Consider the following 23,885-nt stretch of genomic DNA (forward strand, 5'->3'; position numbering starts at 1 on the left):
TAATCCTAACTGCCATGACACAGGCTCTGAACAACAGACCCGGCCGCGGCTACTCCCTGCTCAAGCCAAGTACCACCGCTTGATATGCCTGAGGCGAGGGATAAAAACCACCTTCCTCCAAACTATGTAGAGAAAGGGGTTAAAATGGAGAAGGATTTCAATAATAAAATAATGCGCTCTGAGTTATATGTGCTGAGGTGAATTATTGTCAGAGTGGGTGCTAAATGTATAAACTTCAGATAATATATGCCAAACAGACACTTGGGATTTTTGTGGCAGTTAAAAACAAAATAATTAAAATTTATTTTTAAAAGTTCACAAGCTTTTTTTCAAAATAAAACATTTAAAAACCTTTTTGAAACCTTTCATCCAATCCTTTCACCCATTCACATATGCGCTTTCCTTTCTCTCACACAATCACTCTTGAGCTTTCTTTATTATCAATATTGTTTAATATACATCAACTATGTGCACACCACACTCCAAAGTCACCACTCTCTACACTGAACCTCAAATTCTCCAGACCCAAGTACTCTAAACACCAAGAGCTAACACACAGAGAGTGCTAAAGACTCTAAGAGTACCTAAAACGTCTCTAACACTCCCCTCAGTCATTCCCTTATATATCACTCAGACATTCTAACTCCACCCACTCAGGCCAACATTCTAAAAACCACAGACTTACAAACTGCAGACATACATTTGGGAACTGACTTGTGGGGTGTAATGCCACACTAACCATCTAATGACAGAAAATAACAAGTTGTGGAGAGTGGGGAAGGGAATATTACAGCTTCTGCAGCAGCATTTTAAAGCAGTATTTAACAACTCTGAGAGCATCATCAGACGGGGGAAACTGCGTTTGCTTACCGTCGCTTCTCTGCTCGGACATTTGTCCCTTATTACTTCTGCTTTTAAAAGAGGAAGTAAACAATGTCCATGTGGCCCATTCAGTGGGCCATTTTGATCCCGCTGCTTCTCCTGCACACAGCAGGAGATAGCGGCAACTTCCATCTTTAAAAATAAGTTGGACTTAGTGGGGAGTTTTTTGTTGTTGCGTGAAGTAGGCTAGAAGGGGCGGGAGGCACACGGGAGCCAGACGACGTTGTGTGAGGGACCTGCAAAAATCTGTGAGTGTCCAGTAACAAACATTCAGTGAAATAATCGTCTGATGGAGCTTTGAGTCTCACACTACATGTGACACAGCCTTGACTGCAGCAGTGAAGCTGTAAAAGGGGTACTTAACCTTTTCCCAATGGGCCATGGAAAAACAGGAGGGAGCTCCTGCAGATGGGAAGCCAGCTTGGAGCAGAATGGTTGATTGCCAAAATGGGTAAGGGTTAACCACCCATCCCACCCATCCCCCAAACTTCTACTGTGATAAATCACACTCTGCCCCTTGAACTTGCAACTCCATTTAAAAATAATCTCCCAGGAGATCAGACATGGATCTCCTGGAGTAATGACTTCTTTAATTGTTAAACTAGAGGATGGCTATAATATATTTAATCATCAAAAAACCTGCCAGTTTAAAAGGCCAGAAAATAAGGCTATCTCACATTGGTCCAAACTCTACAAAGCCAGTACATTGGAACCCAAGGCTGATGGCTTATATGATGCACCCCTTGATCATTCATGATATTGTGCAATATCACAAATTGTGCTTGCTTGCGTACAATTTGCCCTCCATGCACCCAGACTTTTCCTGAGTCTTTCAGTCCCGAATCCAGACTGGGAGATTGGAGTGCCTGAGACCAGCAAAGACGCTCCATGTTGTCCTGGTCCTGTATTGCCTTATGAAAAAGTAATCCAGGTAGAGAGAGAGAAATATATTTTAAAATAATAACTCTTGTGAAGCCCAAGCTTCATCAGTGAGCAAAATAAAATAAGAGGATGAAAACTACACTGAGCTGCTCAGGAGCCACATGCCTGGCTCAGAGAAACTGGCTTGGGAAAGATAGCTGGGCATCTGTCATGGAAATCAAGATGGGTGGTCTGTTTACCTATGCCCACAGGTATAAGAAAATAAAATGCTTTGGCCTTGTCATTATAAGTCATTAGATGTATGCTTTCAGCGTAACTAAAATATCTTAAGACAGCAACCGCTTTCACAACTAACAGTCTATGTTGAAATCATGTCACAGGACTGTGTCTCAACCACAGCAGCTTTCAAAGCAAGCTAACTGCAGAAAGGAAACAGATGGGAGGTTTAGTTGCCTAACTGATTGCAATACCCATCTATGTATTGTTTTTCTAGTCGTAGAATTATCTGCACTCTGCACATGCATAAATGTCTTGTCTATCATTGGTTATTGTATTGCAAAACTGTATTATGATTGGTGGGAAGGTTTTGCTGTTGTCTCTAAGGGGAACTGACCCTATTAGTATGTTAGCTTTGCCTGCAATTAGTGGGCAGTCCTTCAGATCCTCTAGGGGTTGCCACCTTGCAGCACTGCAGGCTGCTCATAATAAAACTTTTCTAAGATGAGAGAAATTGTGTCTTGAGAGTCTTTGACCACCACTCAGCAAACCAAGGGAATTCGCCCTTTCGGGTTCTTCCACAGTCTCCAGGTAGGGCTGGAAAAATTCCTGCCTGAAATCCTGGAGATTCGCTACCAGTCAGTGTTGAAATTACTAGGCTAGATGGACCAGTAGTCTGACTCAGTGTAAGACAGTTTCCTATGTCCATTGTTCCTGTAGCTCCAAATTTATTTAGTTATTATTGCATTTCTATCTTGCCTTTTTTCCTCCAAGGAAGTCAAGGCAAGTCAAGGAAGTCAAGGCATAATCCTTCTCCTCTTCATTTTATCCTCAAAACAACAACCCTGCGAGGTAGGCTGTAATGCTGAGTTATAGTATCAGAGAGCTCCTTAGGCACAGAAATATAAGCATTTTCTAAAAAATAAATTTAAAAACCCATAGGTGGGATTGCCCAGTGAAGGTGTGGATTCCCCATAGCTCATGTGGGAATGAAAATCCCCATACTTTCACTGAAAGAGGTGGGGATTTAGGAGACAGCTTGTTTGCCTTCCAAATTATGATGCTGTAGTTGTTGGAATGAGTTTCTTGTATTTGTGACAGAAACTCCAAAAGGCACCAAAAAGTTGAGTTTGATTTATTCATAAAGTCAAACAATTCAGAGTGCATACTGATGCACATATTTAGATTTTAACTGGCATAAATGGAGAAATCATAAGTTACTATGTTCAGCCAAGCACAAAGGATGACTGGGCCATCAGGACGAACAAATTCTAAACAGATGTTAGGAAGCAATCTTAGAATTGGTAAACATGGACTGAATAGCTCAGCACACAGATAGTCTATACTATGTAGGATTCTACAGTAGTGCAACCAAAGACAAGCCATATATGTCCCAAGGAGCTAGCTTGCCACTCTATTGCAAAGTTTTCACATCTCACATGCAAATGTACAAAGAAAACTAAACAGAAGGAAGGAGATAAACATAACAGGAAAAACAATTAAATAAAACCCTACAGCTGAGAAGTGTTTCTGCTAAAGTTATCTTGGTTAAATATCTTGGTTATTTTATTTATTTATTTCCAACGTTTATATACCACCCCACATCTAAACAGTTTCCATCTGTTATGACTTCAACAAGAAGTGATAATATAGCAGGGGAGATTAAATTGGATGGGCACTATCCCCCCATCCTGCTCCTGTGGTCAATTCTATGTGATCACATTCCCAGGGGTGATGGTGGTTGTGGATGGCTCTGTTTTCCCAGAATGCATCTGTGAATGACGCTACTTGACTACAAAGCGTTGCCCACAGGGGCATTGGGGAATGGTGGCTGCCAGTCAGCTGAAAAAAAGGGGGAGAAGCAAATTCTCAGGATGCTGAACTTTTTATTTGTAGGTTGAAGAGCAAGACGCATTTCAGCCTGTATCTTTTCAAGGCCTTCAGGGGATTGTAGGAAGATGTCTGCAAAAATATTCTTATCAACAGAATGTCTTTCTCAGATCGTTAATCGCTAGAAGGCCTTGAAAAGATACAGGCCAAAACGCGTCGGGCTCTTCAACCTAAAAATAAAAAGTTCAGCATCCAGAGAATTTGCTTCTCCCCCTTTTTTCAGCTGATTTGGGAACTTCCCCCCCCCTGTTTTTGATTCTGACTGCCAGTCAGCAAGAATGACTAGATTTAGGTCCCCATTAGACTCTCAAAGGATTCCAAAATGCACCAGAAATTAATACTTTTAGCCCACTTCTACAATCATACAATGGTTAGGAAACCAAATAGATTGCCCCCAGGATTTCTTAACTTCTCAGGGAACTGAGGAGCATGTAAAAATATCAAGCAAAGTCAGGAGAACAGAGTTCAGTTTCTTGAAGCATAAGGAATGGTTATGTTTACCAACATTTCTCCTAGCTAGAGTACGTGACAGAGACTGGACTAGACTTAATTTACTGATGCTATGATTGTTGCATCCAGTCAATGCCTAACCTAGAGCTAAATATGTTTACTCACCTAACATAAATTCAGACCAGATTTTTCTTTATCTCCAAGGAAAAGCAAGTTTATAGGGTGAACAAATTATTGTGTGCATGCCATGCAAACACACCACTCAGCTTGGAGAAAACTTTCAGCTTCACATCTTTGATATGCATATAGGCATCATTGCTGTAATAGGCATCACTGAGGGCCTATCCCATGGATTGTCCTGGGATTGTCCCTGTGCATCCATATGACACACAGGGGATCCCAGAAGCAGAGAGGGATGATCCCTCCATTTCCCCAGGATATCACCATACCCCTTTTTCTCAGGTTTTCCCGTGGTCCCAGGACAATCCCGAGGACCGCAGGTGGTGTGGCCAGCTGTCCAGGCTTTCCCCCTCTTCCCCACGAATAGTAGTAGTCATCTGAGGGAAGGAGCCGGGATGGGAAGAGTCCAGGACCATCGGGGGTGGGGTGGGGAGCGGAGTCAGGGCTTTATTTTTACTTCGTTTTTTGCTGTAGTGGGCGCGACGTCCTCCTTTCTCCCTGGATGTTGCATGCCACACGTGTGAATGCAGGGGGAGGATCTTGCGATCAGCATATCACAAGATCCTACCCCCTCCCTCCTGGATTGCCAGGAAGTGTAGACATGCCCTGAAAAACCATGCAGTATTAATCTACCTACAAATTCGTGTATTTGTGGAGTCAAAGGGCTGAATAATTTAGTATTCCAGTCTGGCAAAATAGGTCTTCTGCTTCAGCTACATTTTAGCTAACAATGCCCCATACAAATATCATACAAGGGAAGCATAGTCAGAATTGTTTAGAAGCAATGGAGTGTGTGTCTGAAGGAAGTAGTAAACCATGTTGAGTAAAGAATATGCCCAGAAGAAATTATTTCTGAAAAGGAATCAGATAGAACAATGGGGACATGAAGCTAAGAATTTAACCAAACTACCAAACAAAACAACAACAAAAAAACAACAACATTCAGATAAAATAACATAAAGAAGACTCTAGAGTATTTGTTTCGCTGTGAGAAACTAAAGAAATACATGCCTCAACCTTGCTACAAACATTGCCCTGCTAATTGTGGTGAATGAAATAGTTCTATAAAACTATTCTTCTATATCAGGTCTAGAGAATGTGAAGTGTAGGTGTTTTACTGCTGAAGGAAAATTGCCCTCCCCCACAAACATTTGCTGTCCTAGTTAAAAGCAGCAAATTTTGGAGGGGGAATCTCAGCTTTTTCCCCCCCAGGGGGGATTTTACATAAGTTTCTGGAGAGGGTACTGAACCAATAGCAGCTGTGGCAGCAGCTTTTCCTTTTACACTGGTGTGCTTTTGCTATAAGTGATAGTAGCAGCAGCAGTTCTACTGTCAGTTGGCATTTCCCCCCTATGATGCAATGATGCTATGTGGGGCTCATCTACACCAAGCAGGATATTCCACTATGAAAGTGGTATGAAAGTGGTATATAAAATTTTATTTATTTATTTATTACATTTCTATACTGCCCAATAGCCGAAGCTCTCTGGGCGGTTCACAAAAATTAAAACCATAGTAAGACAACCAACAGGCAGGAGCCACACTACTGCTTTATAGTGATACTGAAGTGCACTGCAGGATCTACACTACTGCTTTATAATGGTACTGAAGTGCACTGACAACTGGTGGGGCCCATGGCACAACTACACCAAGCAGGATATAACACTATGAACGTGGTATGAAAGCAGTATATGGTATGTGTCAATGGGCCCCAACAGTTGTCAGTGCACTTCAATACCGCTATAAAGCAGTGGTGTGGCTCCTGCCTCTTATATATCACTTTCATACCACTTTCATAGTGGAATATCTGCTTGATGTAGATGAGACCCTAGTCATCAGCAAACCAATGCAAAAGGGTAAAAAAAGAAAAAAAGGAAATCACTGCTGCCACGGAAGCTCCTGCTCCCAAAGCATATGTAGGTTTTCATTCTCCACTCAAAATCTGCAACACAGTTTTGGTCTTCATTTTCTCCCCACCCCATCACCCTGACTTTCAAAGTGATAGTTTCCTTCAGAGAACATCTGTCTTATCATTAGTGTGTGTGCATCTATCAAGGACCAGTAGGTAGTCCTTATAAATGGCCTCCAAATAAAGTGGAGACCTCCTGCTGCCTTTGGCTTGAACCCGATACACAGTTCTAAGCATCCTCCCTGGTACTCCCATTTTTATGTCCTTACGACTCAGAAATGTGTCCACGTGTCTAATGAAGATGCACTCCCTTACATTCAGCTATTTCTTTTAAATTTTGAGTGAACCTCCGCAACCTTCTCCCTACGCCCATCTCAGAATGCAATGCTGCTTGCAGCCCTGTTGCTCCTCCTTTCCCACACCAATCCAGCAGGGTGGCAAGCATTGAACAGCACAACTAGTCCCAGGGAGACAACAAAGCAGTCCTGTGTCACACTCTCACCCAGAGAAAGACTCTAATGCAGTGGCAAACCAATAGAACATTCCAGTTCTGTTGGGAACCTCAAAGGAATGTTAAGGCTAGCCCACGACGCTTTGTAGCTTAGCTTCCTGCATGTGCATTGAAACATCAGGTACTCTTCCACCACCCTATTTTGCAACAGAACATATGGCAAAGGGCGTTTATATTTATTTTCATATGGTGTATGTCCAATACCAACTGTGCTTTATTAGAATTTGAGTGATTCCCGGATTCTCAAATGTTTGAACTAGACCTTAGCTTGCTATCCCTGAACCACTCTGTTGTCATAGGAATTTGTCTGTGGTGGGAAGTCCAAGACCGAATATTATCAAATTCTGAGAAGCGTTGTTGTTGTTGTTGTTGTTGTTGTTGTTGTTGTTGTTAGGACCACAGCACAGGGTAAAGGAATAAACAACACTCCTTCTCTGCCTGTTGTGATTCTGATTATTATCAGCACCCCTCATGTAGCAGCAATTGGCATTGAGGTCATGTCTAGTTTAGGCCAGAGAAATATCAAATCAGTTTCATAAGATATCACTATTAATTCAAAGCTGCTATTCCCAAGTATGTTACTAAGCTGTCTTCCATGAACATCCTCTCTTTCTTTTGTGAATGAAGAGAACATAAGGTCGCTGTCTATTCACTAATTAATTTGATAGTATAACACAACAACAACACCTATTTTTGCTGTCACTAATGTGAATTATAATAGCATCTCTAGGGACATACTTTAAGATTGCTTAGCTTTGACTTAATTAAACAAAAATTATCTTGCCTTCCCCAGGCTTTTATATATATATGATTAATATATTCATCTCAAATTCAAGTTACATAGGTTATGAAAACACATTTAAGTCATTTTTCACCTTTCTTATTATTATTGATGTATGATGTTTTAGACATCCCTAGGTTCATGCTAACCACCTATTAATTTTGAAATTAAATTGTTCACTGGACTCTCATTCTCCACAAGAATTAGGCACCTGAGGTGGGTCCAGCTGGTATTTTATTCAGTTTTTAAAATCATGCTGTTATAATGATTACATATTTAATCACTGTGGCTTCCTTTTAAGGAACATAAAATCATTATTTCTTCCATTAAATAGAATTAAAATTTACTTTAACATGGTCTCTCATTTTCAAGACATATTTTAAGTGGAAAAAAGAATGCTTGTCTCCTTGCAGAATGACTCAAAGCTGACAATGTTATATGTTTTAACTACAGTCGCCACTGACTTAGGCTAAAATGAAACATTGAAGGTTAATGTGAAGGCTCTGATTTGGCAAAATTTCCAGTGGGTGAATTTTGAGGGAGCAAAAAGTGATTCTATAAAACCACAGAAATATTTCAGTGGTCTAAAAATATTACGTTTTAAGGTCTGTGCACGTGTTCGCCTGCACACGAGTAGAGGTAAAGTGTATTAGGAGACGTGGGTGTACATGTGAGCCCTGCTCTCAATGTCCTCATGTGGCAGGCTGCCTTCTAGATCTTCACACAGTCCATGTGAAGAACTACAAAGGGTTTTGTAAATGTATTCAGCTGAATGTTTTCACAGAGCTCTTGCATACTTGGTATTGGAGAAACTTCTGGAGCAGCCTGAGTGAGCTTTGGAGTTTGTGTCATGCTACAAGCAAAAGGCAGAACCTTGTCTCTGCCAATTTGGATCCTCTCAGAGGGAGTCATGTCAAAAAAAAATTCTTGATATACAAAGCCCTAAATAACTCAGGACCAGGATACCTAGGAAACCAGCTTCCCCTGTATATACCCAATCAACCTTTGCAATCTTCAGAGGAGACCTGATTGGCTGTTCCATGGCCAACAAAATGTTTCCATGCAACATCATGAAAGCAGGCTTTCTCATTAGTGGCAGCCACACTTGGAATACTCTACCCTATGTGGTTTCGGAAGCAAAAGTAGTGCCCATAGCAATATTTAATATATATTATATTACTAACAATAAATAAATAATAGGGCTGTGCACAGCCCCCCCCCCTTGATTCACTTCGGGGTGCTTTGGGCCAATCCACTTCAGAGCAGGATCCAAAGTGAGATTTGGAAATCCTGAAGTGGGTCAGCTGTTTTGGTTTCTTGAGTGACTGCAATACAGCTGCTCAGTGGATTCTTGGAAAGCCAAATTGACTCCCCCTCTCCCTCTCCCCCTCCCCCTCTGAGGAATTGCACAGCCCTAATATACAAATCATGAGATATCCCCTGCTGGATGAGATCAAAGGTTAATCTAGTCCAGCATTTATTTTATTTATTTATTTTATTACATTTATATACCGCCCCACAGCCGAAGCTCTCTGGGCAGTTTAAATTCTGTCCCCACTGTGGACAACCAATGCCTGTGGGAAGCCCATCAGTATGACATGAGTGGAATAGCACCCTTCTGCTCTTGTTCCCAAGTAACTGATGTTCAGAGGTCTCTGAAACTGGATGTAATATATACATCCATGACCAGTAGCCACTGATAGCCTTATCATCTCTGAATTTGTGTAGTAGCCTTCTGAATTTGCTCAAGTTAACAGCCATCACTATATCTTGTGGTGGTGAATTCTATAGCTTAACTATGCACTATATGAAGTACTTCCTTTAACCTCCCATCATTAAACTTCATTTTATGATCCTAGCTTCTATTGTTATAACAGAGCACTTCTCTCGATAAACTTTTTTTAGATATTCCTCTATCATGCCCCACATTTTTTCTAAGCTATAAACCCACAAATTATAACCATCCAGAGTTTTTCTAGTCCTTTGATCCTTCTTGTTGCTCTTTTTTATGCCTTTTCCAGCTCTACAAGGCCTATTCTGCCATGCCTGGCAAAGCCTGGGCATGGGGAGGGATTTGTGGGCGGAGCTAGGAGGAGACGTGGCTATCCTGCATAGGCAGGATTTCACGCCACCTGGGCTGGGAGGGGTTATGACCTTTTTAAGCATGTGTCTCACCCCTCCCAGCCTTGAGCCCGAGGGGGGCATGGGTTGGGGGTGACAAGGGAAGGTCTCCCACCCCACGTAGGGGATTGCCAGCAGGGCGGCGATACTGAGCGCCACCCGCTGGTCATGGAAAGCTCGCCCCGTCGCTTAGTAAGGCCTGATGCAGGCCTGGCTGGATGCCCGAAGGGAACCCTTTGCAGATCTTGAATAAATGTGGCCCAGTTTAACTCCAGCACTTGTGTCGTCTCTTATTTCTTGCGTCCATCCCACAATACCCTTTTTTAGATGTGGTGAACACAGTATTTGTCATGTCTAGCCCTGCTCCCCCTGGGTTGGAAGTGGGGGAGCTTTCTCCCCCACTGGTATAGGCTGGCATGTTTCTGATGCCGACTCTTCTACTTCAGAGTCTGATTCTGATTGATCACTTGAAACACCTTCTTCCAACCCAGGGGGAGCAGGGCTAAACATGACAGTATTTAGATGTACACTGTATTCCAAACCCAAATGTGCAACCACATTTGCATCATTAATTTGTACAAAGCCATTATGATATTGGCAGTTTGATTTGCAATTCCTTCCCTAATGATTTGCCTTTTTCACAGCAGCCACACACTGACTCAGCATTTTCATTGAATGAGCAGGAATGAGCCACAACTGGCCATGGACTATCTTATTCCTTTTGCTTTTAAACACATCAGCTTCAGTAACAATGGTTTAAAGTTGGCTTGTTTGAAAGTAACTTATGTTAACCATCATTTCTCAATTTGGACAATATGAAAGAACCTGCATGTAGGATTGAAATATAAGCTAATGCCAAAAACAAACAAACAAAAACAAACAAAAACAAATACCCAAACGTGAGTATAATTTTAGTCACAAAATTCCTTTAACTTAATAATTGTGAAAATATTTTATATTCTACATCATTTGATCTTGGCTTTTTGATTTCTAGTTATTGTATGACAAAAAATACTTTAAAAAATAGTTAAATGTACTAAATCCGCCTATTAAAATATTGTTCTATTTTATTTTCCCTGCAGTAAATGCCACAGTGGATGAGCAACTGGTGAGTATTGCCACAGCACCCATTAGGGCTCATTACATATATATATATCACCATCAGAGTACATGATGCTGTACAGAGTAAAACAATAAAATAGCAAAACCCTGCTTCTGGGCTTCAACCTATTAACCAAAGACCAGTGCTCAGACCAGTGTTTCTTTACCATGGCTATAAGCGATGATCTACAAATCATGGGAAGTGTCCATAACTTTTGGGGGCAAATGAGAAATGTCGGGAACATTGGGATTGTTTTAGAAAGCCCCTTCTAATCGCCCCTCTTGCAATGGCTTCTGGCAACTAGCAGAGGAGAGTTGTACACTGTTCATCTCACCCAGAGGATAAAACCTCAGATCATAGGTCTCTTGCCTAAGCCCTTAAAAAAGTCCAGCAGCAAAGTAGAATCAAACAAGTATTGCCCCTTCCCACTTGGGAAAATTTCTACCCCCAAAACAACAACAACAACAACTCCGTCCATTTACAATGAAATGTGTTGAGCTTCCAGAAACAAAACAAGGTGGTGGTGGTGGTGGTGGGCAGTGTAATAGCAGCAAAGGAAATGTAAATAACAGGTTCATAAGAACATGCCAATCAGACTGAAATAAAACTAACATTAGGGAGTTAGCATATGGCCGTCCAGCAAAAGGATTTCGTTGCAGGTATGCCTGAGATCTGTGTATTGAAACACTAATTTACAAAGTGAAGCATGAGTGTTTTCTTCATATCACGAGAAGCCAGTACATGGGTTAATATCTGTGAACAACATTATAATGTAGTGTCTGTAAGTGGTTGATGATGGCAAGGTACATCATGAAGAACACAGAATTGCTATATTTTGTGATGCAGAACAAAATTAGATAAAAAATAAATTCCCAACTTCAAGGTTTATGAATCTGGAGTTCTGTTCTCAGTTTATTCCTTGTTCTTTCTTGAAATTGACCTTGGTGACTGAGTTGAAAAGAATCAGAAATTATAGCAAATGCCTTTGGTTCTCTCTTCATCACTCCCCACTTCCTAATAAAAATACACACACCCGGAAATCTTTTTCTGTGGACATCGTGTTGTTCACACTCCATAATGTAGAATGTGTCAGCCCTCCATAAATTCATTGCAATATAAAAGTAAAACACCAAACTGAGCTAATATTGATATTTGGAGGAAGGCAGAAACAAGACAGGAGCCTTAACAATAGTTCTGTAGTTTAATCTCTATCTATATAGTTCAACCTCTATATTTGCAGTGATGCCAGCCTGATTAAAGTTAGTTGTGCTGAAGTCCCATTGAAACCAATGGAGTAAGTTAGCCTTATTTATCTTGTGTGCATTGCTTTCAGTGGGAATTTGTTAGGCATCATTAATTTTAGCTGGATTGGGGCCAATGTGTTGTCAGATTTCTGCTGGTCAGAAATGCAGTGGCTTTAGACATTTGTAAATTATTTGGTGGATGAACATGGAAGGAAGAGAGTTATATAATTGAATTAGTGTTCAAATCAAGCCATTACCTTTAGCTCTAAGTGGTGGTAAAGGCCTCTTCTAGGATTGCTCATAGAAAGAAACTAAGTAAAGGCTCGCAAACTTCTAGAATTTCCATTTCATTTCTTGCTTCATTAATTTCATTAACTTACAAATTGATGAATTCATAGAATTAAAAAGCCATTTGCTTTTAATATTTTTTAAAATCACTTTTGCCAAGTATTCAAACCTTTTAATCTGTGCTCTTAAATTCCAGCTGTAATTGTTTTCATCAGAGGCATAATTGAACTTATATGAATTGCATATCAATGTGGCTTGGTTTCCAAGAGTCAGACACAAAAGTGCTTCTTGGTCAACAGCAAATGCAATCATTTCTAAAATGTCTGGGACATTGTTTGGCCTGCAGGATCAGTGATTCTTCTGATTCAACATGCCTGTGGCAGGAGGAATGGGGGTAAGCAAGGATGTATTAAGGGAATATTAAAGGAACAGATATGCTTTTTTTTTGTCATATAAAAGACAGCATGAGTGTCATGTTGATTTGCTTCCTCATGTTCACATTCTGGAGAGTGGTAAAATTCAAGACAACATGCCAAGGGCAAATTTGCTTCAGGTGATCTAGAAGTAGAATCAGTCACCCTGAGATAGCAACAACAACTGAACGTCTGACTGGTATTTACCTGAAGAGGTCAGTCAGGTGGAGAAATGATTTAATAAGATTCAACAATCCCTGGCATAATCAAGGTCCATACCACTTCATATTGTAGGTGGGGGATCAAATGTAGATGCTTTCCCCCAGTAATAAAAACAAAACAACTTTTCCCTTTTATGAAGGAAAGTCGCATGTTTGCGAGAAGGGATATAGTCTGATTTGCTATAGGTTTATAGATATACCCTACACAATTCAGCTTCAGATGTTACAAGAAGTGCCATCAGCTAAATGCTGAAATGATTGGGCATTGGGCTGAAGTTGTGTTTTCAACTAATATTTTAAAAAGACTCTATTCCTGTTTCTGATTCTTTCTCTTCTACCTCTCTCATTCCCCAGGCAGCTTTAGGAAGTACAAAAAGAAATAGCCCCACTGCCTGAAAAGCCCTGGGAGATGCAAAGCAAAGAATGATATGCATGTGAGTGAAAGGCTGGTGAGTTTTCTCTTTTACCTACTTGAATTCACCTCTTCCATCCCATTTTATGAACTCATTATTTGTGTGTCTGTGGGTGTTGCTGTGTATTTTTTTTTTATGCTTTAGTATCCCCCCCACCAAAAAATATTGGATTTCATGTGAATGTTAAAACAGGTGTGCATTCCCCCCCCCAATATACTAGACACCTTGTTTGCAATAGTAGAAATGTAGGATAGAAATAATGTTGAATTAATTAATATCAGGCAGCAAAGAGGGAAGTTTCAATTATCTGCAACAATATGGCTATACGAAAAGTTTGGAGATATATGAATAAATGGATGAGAAAGAAGACAAGGAAAAGACCTCCTCATTTTGCTTCCTTCCACCCACTTCCTTGTCTTTTTTTCTTCCCTGTGTCTTGGAGGAGGAGGAACTGTTGACATTGGGCATTGTTGCTAGGCAATGCTCTGGTTGCTCTTTTGTTATTTCTGTGCTTTCCAAGTGGGAAACTTGCAATGACATAACTAGGCAACATGTTGTTCTTCTTTTCCCCACAGGGGAAGAAGGATGAAGAATGGCCTACAAGGAGAAGTGGTTGTAGGCTTTGCTAGTAGGATACTTTGAGGAAAGCTGAGGTGAGATGGAGGCTTCCAGCAAACCTAGATTTTGGCCAGGGCTATAGGGAGAGTCAAATACTGGATCTTGACTCTACCACAGAGTTCCATAAGAGGCAGAAGGTTGCTAATAATTCAGCAGGCATTACTTTCTGTATATTCCAGAGTATCTATAAATATGGTGTGATAACAGCTGAAACTACAGAGAATGGGGCTAAAGCATACTGCTCTCATCATTCATATTGTAAGTCAATTAGCCACTCAGCTCAATGGGATATTCTTGAATTAGGAACCTTGTACATGACAGTAAAACTGCATCTGGTGTTGTTTCCCTGTGATTTCATTAGCATAACAATGAGCCATATAAAATACAAATTAGAATCCTCTAATTCCTCTTAAGGAATCTCTTCCAAGCTTTTACGAACATACATATTGAAAATAGCAAGGATCTGGCTCAGCTCCAAGGGGGGAAAAATCCAGTTACAGCTGGATCTCTGTGATCCTGGATGAGGAAGAAACAAATTCTAAAGATTCATGAAGACAGAATGTAAGAAGAAGCAGTTTCTTGTTAGGCCGACTTTACAGGCCAATCCTATGAACTGCAACATTGGAATAGCAATTCAGAGAAGTGGTCGTTTGGTTTTTGAGAGCGATTTGCAAATAAATCCACAAAAGGTACTTGTCTGGAAAACAGAAAGAAAAATAACTAGCCTACTAAGACATTAGTAATCAATGTTTCAATGCTGACTGCACAGGAAGGTAATGCAGGCTACTAGCCTCTTATCAAACATGGAAAAAATGGATGGAAGAGGGAGTATATTGATTGATTGATTTACTATTGTGAAATTTCAACAAAAGAAAAAAGAACAAATATATATATATACCTACATAAATTTGTATATATCCATATCAATGAATACATATGAAATGCACACTATATGAAATCAAACATTCTAGCTGTTATACATAAGCTTCCACCAAAGTAGATCAAATGTCCAAATAAGTATCCATTCAAGGTAGTGTCTATACACCACCTGTTCAACTATTGAATGCTTTGTAGGGTCCTCAGTACATTGCATTATAGGAGGTGAGTGTTTATCCTACCACTGTTTTAATTGCAGTATTTTAGCTATCAAAAGCACCCAGAGAATCCATTTATGCTGACCATGCATTAGCTTCCAGGAAGCAGGTGCATAATTTAAAAGAGTATCTACATCAGTAAATATTACAGACTGTTCCAGTACAAACTGTATACATATAATAGTCTCTTCTCCCAAAAAAAGCAACAACTGGACATTGCCAAAACATACATTTAAAAAAGTATTAGCTAAGTTCCACCACCACCAATTACCCAAATTAGATGAATCCTTATTAAAGACGTGTTGTGGTACCCAATAGATATGAAACAGAATGTTTTGCTGAATAAGACACAGCCTAAGATCTGTAGATGTGACAGGTATAGATGCCAAAGTGGCGATACATTGATTAGGCAAAATGGGACAATCTAGTTTCCTAACCTATTCCTGTTTAGAACCAGGTATACCATATTTACTCACAGATAACAAATATTTATGGACACGGAACATGGGTTGCTTTGCCTGATCAGCCTCAAAAAGTGCTTCCAATAACAAAAGAGGCTCTGATGCTGTAAAAGTGGCAGGATCAAACCTAGATACAAATAAATGCTGCAACTGCTAGTATTGCCAGACAGCCATAGCTAGCAAATCATATTTGGCATGCAGGTATTCATCATCAGTACTCACAAGTTGATGCCAAGTAGAAATTGCCTTGTCTGTTCATGTTCATGTCCACCACAAAAACATTTTCTTACCAGTCTTTAGATCTGGATTGTCCCATAACATCAATTTAGCTTGAGAAAATGGATCAAAGTGTAATTGACATGACATTATACACCACACATCTCTAACAGTAGAAACTGTGGGAAGAACCCTATATGTTCTTGGATACCTACAACTTAATCCCATCCATTTAGAGAGAAGAACCAGGCAAGAAGATTCCAAAACTGACCAAGGCAGAAGATCTGATGTAAACAGAATTATCCATCCCTCTGCTGCCAGTCTTCTTTAATTCCATACTGGTCATGGAGGAAGAGGCTTTACTTCTTCTAGGGCTAGTATGGAAACCAAGTAGATTGGCAAAGGAGGGATGGAGAGAACTGTCCCTCTTCCACCAGGCTACCCATTCACCTGCATTAATTTCCGTGTTGCCTGTGGCAAACAGGTGAGTTGTTAAATGCAAGACTGTGTTGTTAGGGAACAGGTGTCAACACAAGGTTGTACAAGGACAGGGTCCGGTGCAAGGGATAGTGAGCCATGTATTGCAAAAAAGATATGGCTGTGTAATGATAGTTTATTATTTTGAAACAATCTCTAGTTGACACTTTCTTAAAAGTTAGTGATTTGTAGACTTGCCCTTAGGACACATAGGGCTGTTGGAAGGCTCCTGCACAAACTGTTCAATGACTCTGCATATTAAAGTTGTATTTTATGTCAATCCTCATTTTGTGATTTCATGGACCTGAAATAGTTGCAGTCACTGCTGCTCCATATAGACAACTTTAATTTCTAAGCATTCAGACAGCACTGCTTGCACATTTTAAAGTGTTTATGTATTTGAAAACAAGGCATAGGGAGCCCTATTGCATCCTAAATTGCATATAGATGTGGAAGTTGTTGTAGTCATAAAGTCATGGGGAGGTTCCCAGTAGTTATGTAGCCAACTAGCACATCTAGGTCCCTTGCATAAGTGAACAGTCAAGAGAGCTCTATGCACTTCTCTTTGTATCTCTCATAAATTATGAGCATTTACATACTGGGCTAATAAGAAGTAAAGGAAGTGGTAGTCCCCCCCCCATCATGGTTTGGCAGCATAATAAATTGCAACAGCTATAAAACTTCACTAGACACTTCAGAAAAGTAATATTCGCCTGGTGGAGATTGTAATCCAAGGTGGAATATGTAAACAGTGCTCCGGCCCTCCATTCATTGATTGTCCCTTACAACAGATCAAAATTATTGCTACCAGATGCATGTTCAAGTGTTTTATACTGGCAAAGCTGTGCAAAAAGCTGTGTAAGAATCAAACCACATATTTCTTGCTGTTTAAAAGAACCCATAATGTGCTGCAGCTTAAGAACAAGCCGTTATTTTTGCCTCGGTAAATTATGTGACTTTAACAAATGTGCTGCAATATCCAGGCACACCAGGAAACTAAAGGATGGATTTTTAGTCTTAAGTGAAATGGCCTGTTTTCTTGGCTGTGATGCAAATGCTTAGGGTTATATTTTCATTGTTGTGTCTTGGGAGTTTTTTGAAAGAATGTAGCCAGGAATTTAAATGCCCAAATTACTTTCTTTAAAATAACAACAACTGCAACCCATATACATGAAACTGTTGGGAGAGGTTATCCGGAGTTTTGTGGTGTGGTGCCACCAATACACTGATGACACCCAACTCTACTACTCCTTTCCACCCAATTCCAAGGAAGCGGTTTCTGTGCTAAACCGGTGTCTGTTGGCAGTAATGGATTGGATGAGGGTGAACAAATTGAAACTTAATCCAGATAAGACAGAGGTGCTCCTGGTCAGTCGAAAGGCAGATCAGGGAACAGGGATTCAGCTTGTGCTGGATGGGGTTACACTCCCCCTGAAGACACAGGTCCGCAGCTTGGGTGTACTTCTGGATTCAGCCCTGAGCCTGGATGCCCAGGTTTTGGCAGTGGCCAGGACTGCATTTACACAGTTAAAGCTAGTGTGCCCGTTGCGCCCGTTCCTAGAGATGTCATACCTGGCCACGGTGACACATGCCTTAGTTACATCTTGATTGGATTACTGTAACGCGCTCTACGTGGGACTGCCTTTAAAGAGTGTTCAGAAACTCCAGCTGGTTCAAAGAGCTGCAGCCAGATTGTTGACCGGGGTTGGTTACAGGGAGCATACAACTCCCCTGTTAAAACAGCTCCACTGGCTTCCAGTCTGTTTCTGGGCACAATTCAAAGTGCTGGTTATGACCTATAAAGCCCTATATGGCTCGGGTCCAAGTTATTTGAAAGATGGTATTCTCCCTTATGAGCCTGCCTGTGCTTTAAGATCTTCTGGAGAAGCCCTTCTTTCAGTGCCACCATCTTCACAGGCACGCTTGGTGGGAACATGGGAGAGGGCCTTCTCGGTGGCTGCTCTGGTGATTTGGAACTCTCTTCCTGGGGAAGCTAGACTGGCTCCCTCCTTGATGGGCTTTCGGAGGCAGGCTAAAACTTGTTTGTTCCAGCAGGCCTTTGGAGAGTAATTTGGTCCTCCATCTATGTTAATGACTTATAATTTTGTTGTGTATTTTAACTCCCCCCCCCATTTCTTTTCCTAGGTTTTACAATGTATGTTTTAAATTTTATAAGACAGCCTTGAGGCCCAGTATTGGGCAAAAGTTGGGATAATAATAATAATAATAATAATAATAATAATAATAATAATAATAATAATAATAATATAATAATATGAAAGACCTTATAAATGGACATGTTTTCATTCCCTAAAAACAATGATATATTAATTTTGATATTTCCACCGATGCAATGATTTTCAAACCTTGCAACGAAACACCTTCCTACGTCAGGGCAACATATTGCAGGCAAATAGTCCCAGGACCAATCTCTGGCATTTTCAGATAGGGTTGGAAAACCCTGCATGAAACCCTGGAGCTCCAGTGGTGGGGGAGGAAAGGGGAGAAAGGAGGCCAGGATCTGCTGAATCTTTTAGCCTGTCACCTGTCTCCACCCACTGCCAATGAAATAGATGCACTTAGAGGCCTGCCTACCTGCAGGGGAGGATTTGTAGGGGGTGGGGGGAGAGAAGGAATGGGAGGTGAAATAACATCTGAAGCTCCTCCTACCCTGCTAGCAGCAGCAGTCCAGCATGGCATGAGATTCTCAGAAGCCACTTGTTTGCTGGACCCTTGGACATCATCTTGATTAGTAAAAACTGGTCAGCTGGGTGATGGTGCTGAAAAATACTTCCTCGACAGAGGACTGTGTACCAGTTATTGAAAAAGAAACTGTGGTAAGGCCACTTTTGAAAGAATCATTGTTGGATTCCCAACACCCTAAATAACTATTGGCCAGGCTCTAACATTCCTTTTCTGAGTAAGGGCCTAGAATGAGTGGTGGTCATTCAACTACAGGTTTTCTTGGATGAAGCTGATTATTTTGATTCTTTCCAGTCTAGGTTCAGGTCAGGTTAGGGAACAAAAACAGCCTTGGTTGTCTTAGTGCTAAGGTGGGGAACCATTTTTAGTCTGTGGTATCAAATGCCACTGAGAAGTCTAACAGAACCAACTGGGACACACTTGCTCCGTCTAGTTCCAATGTAGATCATCCACTAAGGTAGGCATAGGTAACTCCTGGTGACAGGTAAACATGCACTCTAGTGGTTCTCCATCTTGTCTGTCAAGATTCATCCCTAGGTCCCACCCTTACTCCTGCTCCTGCATGGAGAGAGGGGAAAGAGCTTCTCTTTGCCTTAAACTGAGTCAGGCCATTGGTCCATGTAGACCAATATTACCGATACTGCAATGAAATGCCCCCTTTTCCACTATGAAACCATCAAGGTTGCTTTCCTATCCTCAGAAAGCAGCTGCGATTGTTCTTTCCTCAGTGGCTGTGACGGGGTGGGAATAAATGTCAGGAGAGGAATCTGATGTTGGATGCTCCCTCCCAAGGTCATAGCAGTATCTACAGCCTCGAGAGGGGGAATCCAAATTATTTTATGGTCCCAGGGATGCTCTTCAGAGATCATAGGTTTGTGCCCTTAATATCTTTATTAATGGATTTTTGTTTTTATTGTTTTATTTTAGATTTATTGTAGACTGCTTTGATGGCTTTTGTGTGTGTGTGCAAAAAAGGCATACAGAAACAACAACAACAACATGTCCACATCGTCAGGTTGAACAAGATGAAACTCATTCATCAAAACTGGACAAGCAGCCACCTCAGTTAACACCTCTTACATTCTGGTACTACTCTTTCTGCTCCTCTTTCCCTACTGACAGTTTCCCCACGGCATCATGGAAGATCTTCATTTACATTTCTCTCTATGCAGAAATCCCCCTGCCCCCCCCCCACAAATTACCAGGACCATACTTCCCTCTCCCTCCTCTCTTTCTCCCTTCCTTTGATGTAATTTAGAATCCAAATGCAATTTTGGTATCCTTTGTAGTCATTGCCACTCCTGTTCCTTGTGCAGCTACCACAAATCTCAGGAACGGGTTAGGTAATTGTGAATATGTTCATTTTTTCAATATGGATAAAATATGTAAACCTCTTCCTGATAAATATCCATGAATGTCTCAGTAACAGCAACCTTGTTCTTTCTCAAACATAACCTCAATTTCATTGAAAGAGAGCTTCTCACATTGCAATTCTTTCTTTACAGCTTCACACATACAGGGCTTATTCTCATTCTCTCTCTCTCTCTCTCTCTCTCTCTCTCTCTCTCTCTCTCTCTCATACACACACACACACACACACTTTCTGTCATGCAAAGAGGTGTACATGCAAAGCAGGACATGCTGACTAATTTTAGTAAAACACCTTCTTTTAGAACAGCCAAAGAGGTGCTTTTTCCTGATATGGTCTGTACGAGTTATATAGGGTTGTTTACAACTCCCTTATATGTGCATCTCTCTCTATGGGGCAGGAAGATTGAGACAGGAAAATAAGTAGATACACAAAACCACACAGTGTAAGGAATAGTGACTTAAGCTTAATTGGCCCAAACTGTATTTCATTAATGTGTATGTTTTTCCAGCACTCTGTAACTTCACATTCTGTACATGCCTTTGGGGATGATTATTTGAAATGCTTCTGGTAAATGCTTTTTCTTACACATTTTCTTGCATGTTCAAATCTGGTGGTTGGTATCCAGATTTATTCATTACATTCTTAATGGTTGAAATACTTGGTTCTTGCTGTGTTGCATGAGTCTAGTCAAAAGGAAGGAAAACTGAAGAAAATTCGGTACCACAAATGATTTTTGAACAGTGGGTAAAATATTGGGTTTTAACCCATTGCCCCAAGCAGGCTAAAATTGATTCAGACAATTGCCATATAGAATGACTGACCTTGTGAACCCTTGGTTACAGCTGCTGCTACTTCCCCAACAGTGATTCATGTAGGCAGGTTGATATGTTTTTTCTGCCACTCCACTCATCTAAATGGCTGATGGAAGTAATGCCTTAATCAGATGTATGCCAGGTTAGAAGTTACCATTGTGTCATTGGGTCTATTTACAAACCTCTATATAGAGGAATTGGAAAATGTCTGAATGGGCCTGAAAAGTGATGGTTATATACCAGAGTGGGCAACTTGTGGCCCTCCATCTGTTTTGCACTACAACTTTCAACAACCCTAGCCAATGGTGTAGGATGATGGGGTTTTAGGCCAAAACACCTGGAGGGCCACAAATTGCCCACTCCTGCTATATTAAGGAGAATTCCAATAAAATAGTTTCCCAGTGTAATCTATCTATTGGAAGGATCACAATCACATTTTGAAGCCCCAATAGTCCACCTGTAAGTCAACATTTGATGTGATTAATGTTCCATGAAAATTTCTAACTGCCCTTGGGTGCCATCTGTTTCACATCAGATGGCACCTTCAGCTTTGGTGGGATGGATGCAGCCCATGAACCATTTGTTGCCAAGCCCTTCTTATGACTGTTGGAGAGCATGGAACCTCATGCTGATTTTCAATTCAGTTCTGCTAAACCAGAAAGCCTTGTCAAATATAGAACAAAGTCTGACAAAAGCACCCGGACAAGCTCAGCAAATATCAGGAATGTCCTTCAATGAAGTTTAATTATAGAACTCCTTTGTTTCTGCATTTGCGTAATGACTTTTCTCTAACTAACACAGAGACATACTTTAGAGGTTAATTATTCCTGGATATTTTTAAGGGATGGAAAGCATTGCCCTTTGTTTCATGATATGGTAGGTGAACCATGAAGACTAGTATAGCAAACAATAGCATGTGAACTGGTGGATACAATTTAAATCACAGAAAGAGTACCATGTCAGATGTTTCAGTACTCTCTGATGAAAATCAAACTACGAGCAAATTAAATTAACTTCGTGTGATGAAAAAGAAAGTTGCAAATAGCTCCTTGAGTTCTTCCTGTGAATTCTAAATGGAAATTTATCTGAAAAAATAATACTCTGAGATAACATGGTCCTGGAGAGGTTTTGTTTTGTTTTTTACTAATTAGACAATAATAATATTTCATGGTTATTAGAGTATTAAACAAAAGAACACACACACACACACACACACACACTGGAGACTGGAGGCTCCAATTTAGCTGGGGTTGTGAATCCATTCTGAGTTTCAGTCAGAACCAGCCAGAAATCTTTTTTTTAAGCTATCCAAGGTGCTGAACCTATAGGTTCATCACCTTGGATAGGTTTTTCAGAGTTCTGGCTGGTTCTGTCTGAAACTCAGAGTGGATTCACAGCCTTACCAAAACTGGAGCCACCATATGTATATGGTGTGAGTGCATATGTATATGCCTGTGTGTGTGCATATAATGTATATGTCTCTGTGTGTCTATGTGTGTGCGGGTGTATACACTCTACATCTCTATTAAATACAGCATCACTTTGAATTTCTTTAATTTGATCTGCATTGTTTCTGAGGAGGCCAATAAATGATATGTGACAGGACCTGATGCAGATGCACACCTGTAATTGTGAGCAGGTCACAGCTAATGCTCTTGTTCTTATGCTTATGATTGTTCTGAAGCTGTGTTGGAGCCATTGTATCATAGATTTTTGAATCATCCAGGAAACTGTGATGCCAGATGCTTCCATTGCTTGCCAGACCTTCCTACTCATTGATCTCAAAATGTTGCAAGCGAAGGTGGTGAGACAATAAAGAGATAACGCAATTGTATACATTGAAAACTGGACCACATTTGTTTTGTTCTTCAAAGGAGGATTCCTGAGTGGCTACTCTACTATGCCAGAACTAGCAGGTCAATCAGGTGAAACTTTCTTTGCCTGCTGGATGTCGATTATAGAATTGGCACCCCCCCCAGGATTTCCCCATTCGGGGAAAGGGGGGACATCCCCTGTCACCTCCCCCCATGCTGTGAAACACTGGGTGTGCAAGGGGAGAAGCCCCTACAGGCAATCCTTCTTCCCCAACTGGGGCCACAAAACCCTTAGCAGAAGGCCTCAAGCATCACCTGTCAGCAACAATGATGCCTCAGAATGATCACCATCCCTATGCAGACAACCATAGCTTGCCCAAACCAGCCTACCTAGGGAAATGTGACCAACTTGACCAAAGGAAAACCCACAAATCAACCTAAGATGTTCCCATGCCACTTACAGTGTGAAGCAGGCAAAATGATGCACAGCAAGCCAATCGGTCTGTGTGCCAAAAATTCCTGCTTGGCCCTCAAAAGAGTGACCAGTAAACTCCCACAATGCATAAATGGAGGGAGGGAGCCATGTTTCCAAGAGGTTGGGAAGAGGGATCTGTAGGCTAATATCTCCTGGTAAGCCCCTCCGGTGACAACACTAAGCCCTGCCAATGCTGGGCCTTGCTGGAGTGTTCTCTTATCCCCCCTCCATACCCGCAATGCCACTTCCCCACTGTCAGGCAAGCTGAGTGCTGGGTAGGTCATTTTTAAAGTAATGTATACTTACTAGTATCTTTTGTTGGTATTTTTCGTTGTATCAG

This window comes from Elgaria multicarinata, chromosome 2 (genome assembly GCF_023053635.1).
Source record: "Elgaria multicarinata webbii isolate HBS135686 ecotype San Diego chromosome 2, rElgMul1.1.pri, whole genome shotgun sequence".
Lineage (NCBI taxonomy): Eukaryota > Metazoa > Chordata > Lepidosauria > Squamata > Anguidae > Elgaria > Elgaria multicarinata.